Source organism: Microplitis mediator, chromosome 1 (assembly GCF_029852145.1).
Source record: "Microplitis mediator isolate UGA2020A chromosome 1, iyMicMedi2.1, whole genome shotgun sequence".
Classification (NCBI taxonomy): Eukaryota; Metazoa; Arthropoda; class Insecta; order Hymenoptera; family Braconidae; genus Microplitis; species Microplitis mediator.
Genome location: NC_079969.1, coordinates 12,021,136 through 12,038,624, shown reverse-complemented (window position 1 = coordinate 12,038,624; position 17,489 = coordinate 12,021,136). Strand labels below are relative to the sequence as shown.

General features: G+C 31.2%; 1 long non-coding RNA gene across 2 annotated transcripts; it reads right to left on the bottom strand.

Annotated features, from left to right (window-relative positions):
- Positions 1-362: 362 nt before the first annotated feature.
- On the bottom strand, positions 363-4,501 carry LOC130674488 (uncharacterized). Of its 2 annotated transcripts, none has more exons than XR_008991056.1 (5): positions 4,301-4,501; positions 3,875-4,224; positions 3,582-3,801; positions 2,537-2,719; positions 363-688 (listed from the first exon to the last, which is right to left on the bottom strand). It is a non-coding gene; the product is annotated as an uncharacterized LOC130674488 (long non-coding RNA). The 2 variants fall into 2 exon arrangements; XR_008991055.1 differs by having other exon boundaries at positions 2,537-2,650; positions 4,301-4,498.
- Between the last annotated feature and the right edge of the window lie 12,988 nt (positions 4,502-17,489).

Sequence of the window (17,489 nt, the reverse complement as noted above, 5' to 3'; positions counted from 1 at the left end):
ATAATATTCATACACATATATATTAAAAATATTACAAGTATAAAAATAAAATAACATAGATATATTATCAAACTATACTAATAGATATTACGATCAACAAAAGAATCATACATAAACTTTTTAAAACTTTACATAATTGCAATTATGTAAATTTCACACTATAATAAAGTTTTTTAAACCGAAATGTTATTGGAAAACAATATTTGAAAAAATAAAAATGATATAACTTTGAGTGAATTACACATGATAAATTTAAAAATTCGTGATATTACATTGAACGTTGTTAAAATTAAAATAATATATATTTGTTTATACGCAAATAATTACTTTACAAAATTATTTTTTAAAATTATGTTTTTGTTTTTTTTTTTTAATAAAATATTCCTATCGTTTTCATTAAAATTGTTACGTAAATATATATATAAATTTTCAAATAAATTCAGAATTAACTCAGATAGAAACTTTCGAAACATCATTTCCGAAATTTATAAAACGATGTTCTATCAAAATGAAGTTTAAAGTAACATCATAAACGGGAAAAAAAAAATTTTCTACTCAAAAATTAATTTCCAGTACTCATAATACAAAATGAATTCTTTTAAATTCTTAATTCTTTTAAGTTCTTGAAAATCCAATTCATCGATATTTCATAACAATGGCCATAAATGTAATAAAATCCCACGGTACACTAAAACAAATAATGAAAGTATATTATTATAAGAAAAAATAGAACATGTTAATTACGACTTAATAACTAATAGGAGATGTTAAAATTTTATAAAAAATTAATGCCAACATATAATCGTATTTAATAAAATTCAAGTAAATAAATACGGTGCTCTTATTGACACACTAGATGGGTATTTTTACAGGCACGAATGCAGTATTATAACATAGGGACGATTAGAAGCACGGATGAAATCACCGATCCGTGCCTGAAATAATCCTTTTTTGAAGTATTACATCCGTGTTCGTAAAAATATCCGTAGTGTCTCAATGGATACTCTTAAATAAATATGTATTAATTGGCTTTTCCACCAAATAAAATCAATTTTGTTTAAAGAATAAGTTCTACCAATCAGTTTCAAATTTTACTTTTGCTTCTGAAAAATTAATGAAATATAACTCAATAGAAATTAACCAATAATCGAAATTGAAATAATAATTCTGTTTAAAATTTAGGAGTAAAATCGATGTACAGTGCGACATAAGTATATCACGTGTATAAAATTTCTTACAGATTACCGAACACTATAACTTGTTAGAGCAAACTCATAATTTACTTCACATCCAATACTCGATTAATTTGTTATTATCTCTGTGATATTAAAATTTAGTTGTTGCATTAAGTGCAAGTTTATATAATATTATATAGAATGTGAGATTATTACTTGAAATATTAAACATGAACTTGTATTAATAAGGGTGTGTCATTTTAATGCTATATTTTTTTTTTACTGCTATACCAGAAAATCTGATAGCATATGGAAAATTTTCGATCGTAAAGCACACTCTGATGCTTCGCATCATGAGTCGTGCAATAAGAAATTATGCCGCTGGGCCAGAGGGTTTAAGTCCAATAGCGGCTTAGCTTATCAAAAAATTCGATTTCCCATTTAAATAACACGGGAAATGTTTTTTTTTTAACTTTGAGTGTTTTTTACTCGTGAACAAATCGATAGATCGAATTGACTAATACATATTTTTGTAAGAAATTAAACGCTCTACAAAAAAGGTCTCTTATCATTTTTTGATAAATCCATCTGTTCGAAAACTATTAGAGCTCGAAGTAAAGTTGGAGATCTTTTCACTTTTCCGGCGAAACTATCAGACTTATCACAAAATGTTGAAGAGTCTTTTTTGTTGACAATTTTATTCTCTACAAATTATTATCACTAGAGTTTTTTTAAATTCCGCATTGTTTTCTAGTTATTTTTTTTTTCAATGTCGAGCTCTTGAAATCGATCAGAACACTACTTTTTTAAGAGCTTAAAATTAAAATGAAAATAACTAGAAAACAATGCGGAATTTAAAAAAACTTTGGTGATAATAATTTGTAGGGAATAAAGTTATTGACAAAAAAAATCCTACAACATTTTATGATTAGTCTGATAGTTTCGCCGGAAAAGTGAAAAGATCTCCAACTTTACTTCGAGCTCTAATAACTTTCGAACAGATGGGTTTATCAAAAAGTGATAAGAAACCTTTTTGTAGAGCGTTCAATTTCCTACAAAAATATGTTTAACTCAATTCGATCTATTGATTTGTTCACGAGTTAAAAATACTCAAAGATAAAGAAAAAAAATTTCCCGTGTTATTTAAATGGGAAATCGAATTTTCTGATGAGCTAAGCCACTATTGGACTTAAACCCTTTAGCCCAGCGGAATAATTCTTTATTTTCTCTATATACTACCAGATTTTCTGGTATAGCAGTAAAAAAAGAAAAAATTTAGCCTTAAAATGACACACCCTAATTAATATGAATATAACTTGATTAAATTATTTATTAATAATAAAATTATGTTAGATACTAACCAATTTAGATTCCGAAAATTCAATAGTTATCAGGATTTATATTATGAACTTCATTTATTTTTTCTATATTTATTAACTCTCGATGCTTCGCGATAATTTTTCTTCTACCAGCAACTGCAAGAAATAATCACGGCAGTAATCGATGATGAGAATATTTTTAGGTAAGAAAAATAAAATTTTTGGCTAAAAAAAAAATCTAAACTCGATTTTTTACTCCAGACAAGAATATTTCGGTTTTTCACCAAAACAATAAATACTAGGGTGGTCGTTAAGATTAAATTTTCTCAGGCGCCCCATAAAAAGCTTCTTTTTAGTGAAAAAATATGTGGGGTATTTAGTTTTTTCGTTTTAAGTAAAAAGAACACGTTCCGAAGGACGATCAAAGTTTATTTTTTGATACGATCGCGATTTTTTTTAAATATCTCATGAAATATGCAGATTAGATGGAAAAACCATAGAATCAATTTTGTAGAAAATTAAATTCTTGACAAAAAAAGTCACATTTATTTTTTTTATAAAACGTGTATTTATGCAGATATTTTTTAAAAACTTTTTTAGATCTTATCAATTGGGCATTTTAAGGATAACGAATGTTAAAAATAACGTTTTTTCTTAAATATAGACAACTTCGTAACTCAACATATCAATTATTAATGCTTGTTACAGTTTTTATATACTTAGAAAAAAGTTATTTTCAAAATTTATAATCCTTAAAACGCTCAATTCATCAGATCTAAAAAAAGTTTTTTTTCAAATATCTTCATAAATACACATTTTATAAAAAAAATGAACATGACCTTTGTTGACGAAAATTTAATTTCCTACAAAATTGATTCTATGATTTTTCCCTCTAATCTGCATATTTCATGAGATATTTAAAAAAAATCGCGATTGTATCGAAAAATGAACTTTGATCGTCCTTCGACACGTGCTCTTGTTACTTAAAACGAAAAAACTAAATTCCCTACGTATTTTTTCGCTAAAAAGAGGCTTTTTATGGGGCGCCTTAGAAAATTAAATTTTTAACGACCATCCTAACAAATACCTTTTTGAAAATGTATAATTCTTTCTATATTGGCAGTCCAATCGTTGTGAGAAGTTCAGACGCAAAAGGGTGTATAGACAAGACCATTACACACGACGACTTTTCATCTTTGCTGTCACAGACAGTTTTTGTAACTTTGCAAAAGTATACGAAGTTTGCTGTCTTCCTTGGGCTACTTTTTCACACTAGACTTATACTAAAGTGTCCGAATATCCTCAACCTAAAAAAAAAAAAGGTTTATTATAATTAATGTCAATTCGATTGATTAATATGAATAAATATTTTTAGTATACCCCTATATAAAAGCTTTTATAGCGAATTAAGCATCATTTCCAGGTTGTTTTTGGAGCAAAACTAAGTCGGTTTTGGTTATATTAACGATATCGATAACAGTAAAAGTGTGGACATTTTCGTTGGAGTAAAATGTTCTTGTGACAGTATACGATAAGATTTTCCATGATATCAACTCGCGATTTTTGTCTAGATCAATCTCAACTTCACCATACATTTCTCTATGTATTTTTGCAGTGATTTTTCAACTTACAGGATCACAATAAAACTCACTGAGTGTGAACGTTGTAAGGTATCACCCAGCATATTACTCCTGTCTACAAGCGAATGATTTTTTACTCAGATATAACATCTGTAATGTTTAAAATATTATTAGATTAAATATTAGTTAATATCAACATTATTCAAACATATTGATTAATACTTACCAGTATGATTACTTATGAGACTAATTACACATACTTATTGAAATAAATAATCAAATTCGCCACTCGACGTTAGGATTTTTATTTCATGGTCTCAAATCAAAAGCTATTTAATAGTATTTTTTTAATTGTTATTATATTTAATGAGAGAACAATATTATCTATATAGCTGCATAACCTCAACTGTGATAATAATAATGAAGAATTTAATTATCAAATAAACATTAAGGCAAACATTTATATAAAGTAGTCACAGCAGCTACCCATGTAAACAAAGCCTTAATGAATTCTAACGACCATTAATGACGTCATAGCGCAGTGTCTAGTATGCAAAAAGTTTTTTTAAGTTAATTATTAAAAACATTGTAGATATTAATTAGTTTTATCACTTAATTGATAGAGCACATCGAGAGCAATTTTTTAAGCAAAAAAAAATGTATAAAATATGAATAGTTTTCAAACTATAGCAAAATTACTTTTTTGAAAATTAATTTTTTAAAAAATTAATTATTAATTAACTAATAATCATAAAAGAGGAGCAATTGTAGATTCTGAAAGAGCTTTTAAGGAGCAATTAATTGAGGTATCATTTGATTCCATAAAAAAATACTCGCCGCTAACTTTTTTGTGGTTATTTTAATTCAAGTATTTATTATTCTATTACTAATTATTTTATATAAATCATATTTCGATATGATTTATATTTTACAATTTTCTTTCGATAATTTTCTGTTTCGTAAATTTATACTGTTACAGATTTGAAGTTTTAAACTTTTGGTTTAGTCATAGATATTTCTTTTCGACGAGATTGTCTACTCGACAACTTGTCGCATCTCGGAGATTTCGCATCGAAAGAATGTCTTTTGGACAATGGCTCTGGCCCCCGGAGGAAATATGTAGAATTTAAAAGCGCGCGATATTTAAATTTAAATTTGGTTTTTAATATTTTGGAACGTTCGAATTTAATATTAATAAATATTAAAATAATTCATTTAATTTAAAGAATAACTGCAATATTTTACACAAAATTAAAGATGAACTTTATAAATATTTTTACTCTCTAAATTTCCAACGTGCAAGTTGGTTACCACGCTCAGAATAATCTGATGTCCGAATTGTTGAATGAGCTTGTCCTTCGTCTTCTCCAGCGATCTTTTGCAAGAGAGGGGGTAAATGAGTAGTGAGGGTGTTTTCGTGTGCTGCTGTTGAGTCCCCCCGTCACTCGCTTTCATCCCCTTTCAAAATGAGTGAGTCCGTGCGTCACAGCAGCTTCATTTTCCCTGGACTGTCGCTGCCATAGAGTCTCGCCATATTTTCTGCAGCTTAGTCCCAGCAAAATGATCCCTTAATTGGTTTTTGAATATATTGGGGAAGTTTTGCCAACAAGAGGATTATAGTCATAAAAAATATGAAATTAAACATCTAGCAAAAAATCCTCATGGGTTTTCCAAAATATTCATTTATTTTATATTCTAAGTGGCCATTACAATAATTATATTCTTATTTAAATTATTTATTTTATAAGTACTATATCTATATATCTATATATCTATTTTATATCTAGTTATTTATTTGCGTCTACACATATAAGGTATTCAAAAATTCCCGCCTATAAATACAATTGTTTTATTTCATTTTTCTATAAGGTGGTCTTAGAGAGCGCAGTGTAACCCGTTGGCTACACAACAATATCCAGAATTTTTTCGGTATAAATTCGGCATTTTTTTAGTGATTTTACTGTAGTATTCTGATAACTCTACAGTTTAGTTACAGTAGATTGTTATGACCTCCACCTATCGGGAGGTCGATTACTTAATTCACTATAAATTAAATTGCCTATACTGGGCTACTTCGCCCGGGAGTATTCGAATACTCAGCTTTGGTATCGATTATAGATTGGGGAAGGATTCTCAATTCAAAAAATGGTTATATTTTGTTATACAGATAGCGTAAAAATATATTCAACAATTATTACAGATTGCGTCCGTCTGGCTTGAGGTTCTTGCTTATTCTACTTTACAAAAATTGATCTTAAAAGTTATTCTAAGTTTGAAGGGCATCAGCCTTCGAGACTATGGCGGGGTAAGTTTTCCTTATTGGCTGGCTGTGGGGACGTTGTCGGGGCCTCATGACGTCACAGAGTATCTCCACCCCTCGAAGTTGAATCTTGCGTTCCGCCGCTTGGTCGACCTTCTCAACAGCTGCTGCGTTACCCGATGCTCCCGTCGGCTTACTCTCTATCCTTTTCGTATTTTTTATCTAAAAGGTTTCAAGGAATTTCCTTGCTAAGATTTAGGATGGGGTGCTTGAGTCTCTTAAAACTACTTAAATACGAAATACATAAAAAATTTATAAATAACTAACAAACGTCTTCACAACTTTCTCTTAATTCTAACAAACAATACGTTTAAAAAAGTTTCAAACATAAGTTTCTTACTTTAATAATATTACAACTATTTACAGTTTTATTCTCGTCGAGTCTTAAGTGACCAGATGGACCAGATGTTTTACTCTTTTAGGTCCCGAAAAACCCAAGATTTCCCACGATTTATTTTAAATATATACATATTTATATTTGAATAGCCCGCGTAAGGGTTTGCTTCTCAATTCCGCGAGGGGTCATTTCAATCGGACAGGTGAACCGCGAAGGGACATCACACATGTGACGTCCTCCACCTATCGGGAGGCCGATTAATTAATTCACTATAATGTGAACTATCCGTATTAAATTTCCTCGCCCGGCAGTATTTAAATACTCAGCTTTGGTATATCGATTATAAATTGGTAAAGGACTGTTCAATAAAAAAAAAACAAAGTTTTACTTTTCTAGTTGAAGAATTTAAATTGGAAATATATTTTAGCTTTACACAATGACATTCGCGCTCGAGCTTCTGGCTCATTCTGCTTACAAAATTTATGGTTGTTAGGTTTGAATATATATATATCGTACCGACTCTACCATATTTAGCCATTAATTTATTTAACTATATATTAAATATCTCAACAACAATGAGTTCGAAACGATTGGCATTGCTTGTTAATTTTATAATGCTCATATCCTTTACCTCATACCCATAATCACAGCATTTTTGAAAAAAGAAAAAAAAAGTCGACACAAATTGCAAATTAAACTTTTTAATTCGTTTGTTCTCATGTAGAATAAAATTTTGAAATTTTTTTCTTTTCTTGATTTTTTTTTTATACTGGAAATATTAATCGCAGTTGCAGTTTTATGCATTCGCAGTCGAATATAATTAAATTTAATAGAAGTAAACACATCACCAGCGTGATCTTGGAACTCGCTCGAAACGCTTCTCCCACCAACAACTCAATAAAAGTTTTGCTCCGAAACCTCGCTATAAGATTCGCTAATCCCCCCATGAACCAAACATTAGACTATTATTTAGCAATTAAAAAGGATTCAAAGGTATTCAAAAAATCGAATCTCTCTTAATTTTCTCTAATCCCCCAATGAACCAGAAATTAAAATATTATTTAGTGATTAAAAGAGATTTGAAGGTATTGGAAAAATTGAATTATCTTGAATCTTTCCAAATCTCATTGTTAACCAGAAATTCAACTATTATTTAGCGATTAAAAAAGATTCTAAGACATTAAAAATTGGAATTCTTTTAAATCGTTTTAGATACCCCAATGAACCCGAAATTCAAATGATTATTTAGCGATTAAAAGCAATTTGAAAATATTTGTTTTTTTGAATTCTTTTCAATCGTTTCAAATTCTTCAGAGACAGGTGAACGAACCATCATTACTTCAATAACCTTGGAAACTCTTCCCATGAAAACTACTGTTCCTTGACAATCTTGAAACTCTCCCTGGTTAAAAAAAAGAATTAAAAAGAATTAATTTTTCAATATTTTTAATCCTTTTTAATACTCTTAATCCTCTCTCAAATGGCCACGTTACATGGCTTAATCCTTTTTAATTCTCTTTTTTAACCAGGGCTGGCTGTAGTGGTATATTTTTGTACCTTTTCTATATAATTGCATTGCGACATTCACATCAGAGAAAAAGTATTCTTAATCGAATTTTTCTTGGATAATAAATTTTATGGTTTATTAATTTTTTTCGAGACTCACTTAATGAAATAATCCCTAATTATTGGCAGGGAGCCTAGTATATGGTGGGGACAACTGAAACGATCGCAGCGCTCGCTGTGAATACAATTTCGTTAAATCATGCTCTCTTTGAATATAAACACGTGAAAATTAAGTTTAAAAATAGTTCATAATAGTTATTGTGTCGTTAATGTTTGCCTTTGCTCATCGTTTGAGTTTAAAACAATATTTTATAATTTATTGATTCAAATCCGGTTTGGATAATGATTTTTATCATTGCCTAAAAAATATTTTTTAACCCTTCGTTACTCGCGCTATACGGTGATTCCCTGTACAACACTACTTAAGCTAATAGAGTTGGCGTGAATATGAGTGAAACACTAGAGAAAGCGCGTGTAACGGAAGGTTAAAAAAACATTATGTTTTTTTAGTTCCGATTTACAAGCAAATTATCATGAATTAAAATAAAATTATTTTCTTTAATTTTGTTAAAAAACTCAATTGACTATTCTACTATTTTTTAAACCATTATCATTGTAGTTGTCATATATTATTTGTTTTGATTTTATCGGCTAACCTTATTCTATTCTAAAATGATAGTGTTTATTATTTATTAAAATTTTTTATACTCAATTTTTTTATCGAAATATATTCAATTTAATTTTCTCTATCAAAAATACAATTACACTTTTTTATTTATATCATTATAAATTTTTATATTTTGATTTTATAACGAATTTTTATTTTTTACACTGATTTTATATATCTTTTATAATTCTCGAGCATGATTTTTTTTAGCCATCAGATGTCGTTTTCGTCGCGCTCCCTGCCAATTGATAAAATTTTAATTTAATGAATTTAACACTACAATTTTGTCGAATTATTTTTAAACTACATGATAGAGAAGAAAAATAATGTTCTGCTTTTCTAGTTATTCAAATTTTTATTGATAACAGTGACATGAATAAATTATTTTTTTTGTATTATGTTAATCTTATATATATTTATGATCTATTGCATCTTTGCCATCTTGCGATACTTTCTCGATTCATCAATAACATTCTGTTTTCAGTATTGAATCGTTTGTCAATGAAATGCATTCGTATTATAAAAAAGTAATCGATTATCGATTTCGTGAATTTTTATTGATGTTTTCGGCATTCAACTACCTGTATCGCTACTTTGCTATCAAAAACGGCATAGCAACTTTGAAATAATGTATCCTTGTTAATTTTATTACCCTGCGTCATTTTCCGAATCTCTTGCTCAATGTAATCTAACAAATTTATTAGTTTGAGTGAGGGATACATGAGTGCACCTCGATTTAATAAATGTATCATTGTATGTAAGCTGTTATCGTGTTCTTCGGGTTTTGCTATAATAGAATTCATACATATTTCGTTTTTGAATTCTTCGGAGAATATACTCAGCTAGATATACTACAGCATATTTGATATTGTCGTGTAACGGTATTTCAATTCTATAGTCTACTTGCCCTACTACGAAACTTAGTGGCGAAAAATTGCCGTGGTAAAATAAAAAATTGAATAAAATAGAGAAAAATCTCGTGAATCTCCCGGTACAAAAACCCGGCAAAAAAGGTGTAATTTTTTTTGTTATTAACAAAAACGTTTTGCAAGTAAAGCCTCAGTCTACTTTAACGGAATACTGGATAAAGATTTTTCTCATGCAGTTAATGAAATGTACAAAATAAAATAATTCAATCTTTTATAAATCGTTTGGTCACAAAGTTTATACGAAAATGTTAATTATTAATTATGAAAATAATCATTTAATTTAATCAACACAAAAAAATACTAGCCTAACAGCTGCTGTTTGTACCGACGTGGTCTGCGCATATCCATAGTGGGGGGAAGTTGCGCGCGTTGCCATGATTTTATAACGTTCACTACTATTTTAAACGACCCACGGCGGAGTGTGGTTGGTTTCAAATAGCCGTTATGGCCCTCCGATGGTGAAAAACTGAAAATAAATAATAACAAAATAAATTTCCTTTGAAGATGTCCCAAAATCTCCACTGGACACGCAGCTCTTATCAGGCTGGGTTAGAAAATCTAGTTGGGCGCCAGTTCGTGCACCTCCACGAACAAAAATTACTCAAAACGGAATTAAAAATGAAAGGAAATGAAAATAATAATAAAATAATCAGAGAGCAGTTTCAAGTTTAGGAAAAGGATAGCAAGAAAGAGATAGCATAAATTAAATAAACAGTATAAAATAAATGCCGAGTTGATGACCAATTATTACCCAAAATATATTTAAATATAAATAATAAATTATAATATTTTATTATGTACGCAGTACATCACTTCACAAATATATATATTGTTGTACACTGATCAAGTAACGCCAGCAGTAATGATCGTTGATAATAAATTTGAATAATAAACGCTCACCAGTAACTTTTATCATGCAATATAAATAATTATTGTAAATGACACTATTTCCCATCAAAACAATGCATGATCCTCAATAAGGTTTAAATAAGAATCCTAAATAATTAAATAGTTCTCGCAAAATAATAACTGATCACGAATAATGATTAAATAATAATTATAAAATAATTATTCATGTACCGCCAAAATAATAACTAATCATAATTAATATTCCGATATTAATTGTAAAATATTTATCGCCAAAAAGAATAAATGATCACAAATAATATTTAAACTACTTGTAAATATTTACCGCAACAATATAATAAACGATCACAAATAATATTTTAATAATTGTTGTAAATATTTAACTATTCAATAACTAATCGCAAATAAAATTTAAATAATTCTTGTCAATATTTTCACTATTTAACGCCGACAATAATAAGTGATCACAGATAATATTTAAAATAATACGTGTAAATATTTACCGCAAAAATTAATAAATGATTACAAATAATAATCAAAGACTACTTGTAAATAATACGTGTAAATATTTACCGCCGAAAAATAATAAATGCTTACAAATAATAATCAAAGAAAAACTTGTAAATAATAAGGGTAAATATTTACCGAAAAAAGGGCGGCTGAGGCAACCGTTTGGCGCGAGCGTGGCTCGGGCGATCACCGAAGTTAAGTAGCATTGAGCATGGCCGCTACTTGGCTGGGTGACCATTTAGCCACGCGTTGGGTTCGAACGAAGATCTCTGACCGTTAGGCGCGGGATGAAGATCCAGTGATCGGTACAATGGGAATTTTATCGATCACTGGAGCTTCACACAAACCGAAATTGTACTGGCTAGGTTTTCTCTGTGGTTTCCCTACGCCACTACACCTCCATTGCACAAAAGAGGTTGTAGGGCATCACCGTAATGATGCAGTACAGTATAAGCACAAGTCGGGCCACAGCCGCACAATGAAGGCAGAAAGAGAAGTAAAGCAGTTGCGATATAAAGGCAAAAAGTGTAAAAGGCCGTTACTACGGCTATATACTAGAAAGCAACTAAAATAAGAAATAAAAATTTACCGAAAAAAATAAAGAATTATCACAAGTAATAATACATACTAATTGTAAATAGTTAAGTATAACTATTTACCGCCAAAATAATAGTTCGCAATTAATACTTAAATAATAGTTGGTAAATTTATACCAGAGGAATCAACAATTACGCAGTTGATTCAATGATTATAATAATGGCGTCACCTTTATACAATCGTTCTCTCTCACTTATGGAGTTAACAATTGGTCACCAACGCGGGAACAAAATGCACGCCAATGAATAACTCAAAGGTACTTACATTCATCGTTGTAGAAGAGTACATTTACCGGTCTCAACGACATTGTCACAATTTACTTTACTTTAACTAGAGTATTCTCGTACAAATGCCCAAATGGCGACAATATTAATTAATTAGTTTTTCACAGTCAGGCACACACGCTACCCGTCCAATTGTTTGTGCACGTCTGACCACGGCAGCACGTGTTTTTCACGCCGGCACTTCGGCCGACGCCATTTTATTGTTTTATCTCTATTCCACCAATGAGAATATATACCTGTCGCATGTTATCTCAAACGACAACACCAACATAAAACATGATGTCAATAATGCAATTTAGACGGTTCCCGACGCCCAATGACCAATTGTTACATCAGAATTAATTAATAATGTTATTTAACCATAAATCAGCCACTGATTTACGTAATAAATAGTTTAAATTTATTTATAATAAATAAATTTAATGATGCCAACTGTTGCATCGACGCGCATGCGTCAGCCAGCCAATAATCATAATCATATAATTCAAGTGCGCAATTATCTTATCCGGTACATAAAAAATATAAATGAATGCTTAACTTAATCCTAAAATTTTGCTGATTCCAGCAAAATTTACACCTAAAGAATCGGTGTTATCGGTGTTATGAAAAATCTTTATCCAATATTCCGTTAAAGTAGACTGAGGCTTTACTTGCAAAACGTTTTTGTTAATAATAAAAAAAATTACACCTTTTTTTGCCGGCTTTTTGTACCGGGAGATTCACAAGATTTTTCTTTATTTCATTCAATTTTTTATATGACTACGGCAATTTTTCGCCACAAAGTTTCGTAGTAGGGCATGTAGACTACGATTCATCACATACTTTTCTTGGTCGTCATTGATGTCTTCATCAATATCTTTGTCTAGAATCCCATCTTAAATCTTTCCCCATTCGTGTTTTCAGGCATTTCGACTGATTTTGAATATTGATCGCTGCATCGCATTAAACTATGCGCCATTTCATCACCTGATACAGTCCTAACTTTCAAAGGCTTTAATGACGTGTACGTACTGTAACGAGTAAAATTAGGGTTAATTTAAATTAATAAATTAATTATCTGTTAATTTTGGAAACAAACAAATCACATCAATTCAATTACTCAAATCGGAATTTGGATGAACCAGTTAATGGAAATTTAAATCAAACTCGCAAAATTAAACATTATAATCAACAGCTACCCCTTTTTGCTCGGTTTAGCTCGCCGGAGTCCTGGGTTGAAAAGGGGTCTTTGAAATATAGACAGTTTTTAATAGAACAATAATCCAAAACTTTATTTAAACAAAAAAAACCTTTTTACATAAGCTTCGAGCCGTGTTCTACTACCTTTACAAAGAATAATAACTAACACGGTTTATTTATTTATAGTCACGGATTATTATTATTTTAAATAATAATCACGGTTTATCATTATTTCAATAATAACTACGGTTACGCGGTCAATTAGCGACTTCTCTGTTGTACACACACACACACACACACACACACACACACACACACACACACACACACACACACACACACACACACACACACACACACACACACACACACACACATACACCCAATACCAAAATTTCGCGGACTAGTATCGCGGTTCTACCCTTTCCCGGGTGCCTCGGGGGTGTCTGGTCGACTTCTCATCCGGCTCTACACGCGTTTTCCCTCTCATGAGGGTAAGCGGATGGTTTCCGGCAAACCCCCACTACTCGGCTAGTTTCGCCTGCCACCCTTTGGCAGAAGGCCTCAGGGTGGGGACCCTCAACCCTCCATGAGAATTAAAACTTCGCTTACCTGGTCCGGTCGGACTCCTGGTAAGAGAGCTTCATTGATGTTGTCCGGGAATGGTCTTCCTCTGACAACTTCTCTTGGAGAGACTAAGTTGCCTCTACGGGCTTTTATGCGCGATTTTATTAATTTAGCTATCTGCTGTATGTATGGACAGAATCACTTCTGTCGCCCTCTATGGTTGTCCGCGAAAGCATCGTGAATGCAAAATAATTCTAAGTCTAAAGTGACAAAATCAAAGGAAATTGAAAAAAAGTAATTTGATTTAAAATAAAAGATGAAATGACAGAAAAAGAATGCGTTTAAGTGTTTAAGTAAACACTAAATACGGAGAACTTAGCCGTGCGAGCGACGGTGAACCGAGCAAATGGAAAGAAAATGAAAGAATGAGCGATTAAAATTTAGAGTCAATTTAAACTAGTGTAGAATAAACTTATAACGTATACCGTTTTTTAATTCGTGACGGAGACGCGAATAAATTCGGTAAACTGTATGCGGTCACCCACGTGTGATAAAAATTATAAATAATGATAATAAATGTGACTCAAAATAATAATAATAGTTAAATATTCGTAAATAATAATATTAAACAATAAATAAAATAAAAGTGTGCCTGGACCAGCTCCTCAGGCTGGGTTAGTGCACGAGGGCGCCAGCCCGTTTTTACAAAACGGACAAAAATAATAACAAATCAGGGGAGAAATCACGAGACCAAATTTCGAGCGAGAATGTATGCACTAAGCAATATAAACCAAAAATATAACCAACTAAATATAATGAATAAAATAAATAAGGAATAATTATTACTAAAATATATCCAGGAAATAAACAAACAAATGTTGGCTATCACTGGAATCCTTCTTTCATATTATTTAATTTAAATATATTTATAAATATAAATCCAATAAAATATTACAATACCAAAATTCATTTACCATACATTGATTATTTATAGTAAATTTCAACAAATAATAATATACTCATTATAGTCAAATAATAATAATAAAAATCAAATTAATTCAATTAAATTATCCGCTGGGGAATTCAAATTACAAATTACAAATTTTTACTCTATGAACTCAATATAAAAATTTATATATATATTTTTTTTTTTTTTTTTTTTTTTATTATTGGTTTCAAATTATCCCTTTTGGGTTACAACCGGACTTTCCGTCCACAAAAACATAAAACAAAACATAAATTACAAAAATTAACAGAACGTAGGCCTTCATATTACATAAAAACATTTCTTAATCCTATATCCTTAACCTATAACACACTCTTTTCAAATTCCATCCTTCCATCCTTTACAATTTTCATCCTTCGTCCTTCACACTCGGGGCAACAAGAGAAAAAGAAATTTCCAAAGAAAAAACTCTTTTGCCTTTTCTCATTCCTCCATTCCCTCACACGCATCCCGTGACCTCCGTTTCCGTTGCTCTTTTTCTAACTATCCTCCCCTCCTTCTCCCCTCAACCTTTCCAGATCTTTAAGCCACTCTTCCCCTTGCCCATCCTCTCCTAACACTTCTTTCCTCATCTCCTGCCACCCTCTCTCTACCCCGAATCCCGAACATACCTCCCACACGTGTTCCCAAGTCTCTTCCTTATACCCACAAATCCTACACATCCTTTCTTCCTCGTTTCCCCAATACCTACCCCCATTCATCCCATCCCCTAGCCTGAACCTCGCTACCCTTCTCCACCTCTCTTCCTTCCAACCCCTCTTCAAGTACCCCGGAATCCCTATCCCCTTAACAAACTTATACTCCTTATTTCCCTTCGAATCCCTAATCTTTTCCCATCTATCCTGCCACTGCTTTTTCCTATCTACTTCTATTAGCCTTTCCCCTCTCATTTCTCCCTTCTCCCATTTCTCCTCTACCTCTGTTAAGTCCCATCCTCTATTCTCATAATAGTCCCTCCTCTCCCTTTCCCACCCCTCTACTCCTTTTCCCGCTTTCACTCTTTTCCTCATTTCTAACCTACATCTTCGCACTAACTCTCCTCCTTTTCCTTCCTCTATTCTTTTTTCATACCCCCACGCTCTCATTCCTGCCCTTACCATCATCTCATCCCTGCTTAGCTCTTCTCTGACCATATATCCCGGAATCCTCCTCGACACCCCTAACACCCATCTCAAGTACCTTTCCTGCAATTTTCCACCACCTCCCTTTTTTCCCACCATTTATATATATAAAAATACCAATCTTTTCTTTATTTTATATTATTTACTCTGGGGAGAGAAAGACGCGGGAACTCAAAATATATTTGGCAACACTGGGTTGCATACCATTAAATTACAAAATAAATTTTACCCAGAGAAATAATATTGTAAGACAAGGAGTCATATACGCTATCCTTGTCTATAATCCACTAAGGAATTTATTCGACGTGTCAACGCACGTATACCAAACTCTGGGACATACGCTGAATATACTCAACTTATTAATATAAATAACTCATGTTCAATTATTAAACAATTACATATCGCGATCAACTCTACCGAGGGTCCAGCGATAGCCGATGCAACAAATGATAATACAATTGACTTACCGGCATTGACAATAATTTACTTCTGGAGTCTATCAACAATAAATAATATCCAAACTATATACTTTTAATATAACAAAAAATTAATTATCACCAAATTAACTCTCTTTAATATTTAATTACTTTTATAACGGCAACTGGACCAGAATAATTTTACTTAAAATCACGGACAACATCACGTCCTACCTTTACAACAGCCCGGTCCTCTCTGATTAATTTTCACGCGTTGGTTTTCCGAGGGATGGGTATCACTCACGTGTTATCCCCTCTAATGACCTCGGACCCAAAATTATCAATTAAAATAAATTATGTAAACTTAATACACGATTTGAGTTACATCATAACAATTACTTAAATAATATTATTTATCAATATCTATAACCATAATAATAATTAATCCTTTAAACAATAAAATAATAATTATTTCAGTGCACCACGTGGTGGGAGGGATATATTGATTTTTATCCCCACTTTATCGACTCACTCTCCCTTCGGTCGATATTTTTATACAATATATACGCGCACGTGTGCTACTAACTGAAATGAAAATATTGATTAAATACATAAAATTCAAAATAATTTTCAAAACATAAACATAATAAACTATAATATCAATAATTCATAGATAAATCATAATTGAATCATAATTAATAGTTAATTAAAATAATATAAATACTTACATGATAAAATATTATAATAAATAAATGCGCTTTATTAGATAGGAGGTGTTGTTAAATTCACGGTGAGATGGGAAAGCGCGCGCAGCGATTCACGTTTGAATCGCTACGTGACAAACTTAAGTGTGAGGACACTTGTACAATGGTAAATAAACTTAAGTGTGAGAACACTTGTAAAAACTAGTGCGGGACTAGTATAAAATAACTTGTGTGAAGACACTGTGACTGGAACTTCACTCAACGGAACTCCTGTGTAACGAGTAAAATAATGGGTTAAATTAAAATTATTAATTAGCATTAGATATAAGCCAAATTAATTATGAA